Source organism: Artibeus jamaicensis, unplaced genomic scaffold (assembly GCF_021234435.1).
Source record: "Artibeus jamaicensis isolate MK-2021 breed Jamaican fruit bat unplaced genomic scaffold, CSHL_Jam_final scaffold_369, whole genome shotgun sequence".
NCBI lineage: Eukaryota > Metazoa > Chordata > Mammalia > Chiroptera > Phyllostomidae > Artibeus > Artibeus jamaicensis.
The window spans coordinates 19286597-19287340 of NW_026522042.1; the positions used below are offsets into that span (position 1 = coordinate 19286597).

At 40.3% G+C, this 744-nt stretch overlaps 1 non-coding gene across 1 annotated transcript; it reads left to right on the forward strand.

Moving 5' to 3' along the window:
- The first annotated feature begins 413 nt into the window (after nucleotides 1-413).
- Nucleotides 414-544, forward strand: LOC119037470 (small nucleolar RNA SNORA63). The gene has a single exon (XR_005080205.2). It is a non-coding gene; the product is annotated as a small nucleolar RNA SNORA63 (small nucleolar RNA).
- The last annotated feature ends 200 nt before the right edge of the window (nucleotides 545-744 follow it).

A 744-nucleotide genomic window follows, 5' to 3' on the forward strand; every position in this document is an offset into this window, starting at 1 on the left:
TGAGAAATCACTTCACGACATTTTGCATGTGTATGGGTAATAGAATTATTAAACTGTGCTTTCCTTCTTGCTTTTCTTGGCAATGGAACTGAATTATATCAGAATCTGCTGGAGCATGTCATGGTTCACTCTCTACTCTCCAGTCTTTTCCATTCAGGGCTGCCTCTGGTTTTTCCCTGGATGGCACTGGGGCAACACATGCTGAATCAGCAGGTAGAAGAGATGCGCTCTCTCCTCTGAGAGTCCTGTCATCATGATCATCACTGGAAAAGTGATTAGGTCATTTAGGTCTGACAGGCTTGTATTTGTTTCTTCCAGGTTTGGGATTTGGGCTCCTTTGCCCTAGGTAAAACACTTTCCCACTGGTTTGTCAATAATTCTATATGCCATCATTACAATTCATGGTATTATCAAAGCAGGATTCAAACTACAATATAGCCGTTAAGTGATGGCTGTCATTCCTCCTGCTCAAAATAAAGGTGTTTCTTAACTACACCTGTCTGCTATACTCCTATCACAGCCAGGGATGTTTGGTCTCATACATATCATTAAAATAAAAAAAAATTCACAATAGTATCACCTGGAACCTTTCCCACACTGCTGCTGTAAAACTTAAATGTCGATGCTGTGATTTGTAACTTCGGTCCTCCAGGATTCTGCTGATTGGATGCTCTTAACGATGGTCTGCTGATAAATTCAAAGTTACAACTTGTCTGCAATTTCTTTGCAAATCTTCTAAATCAG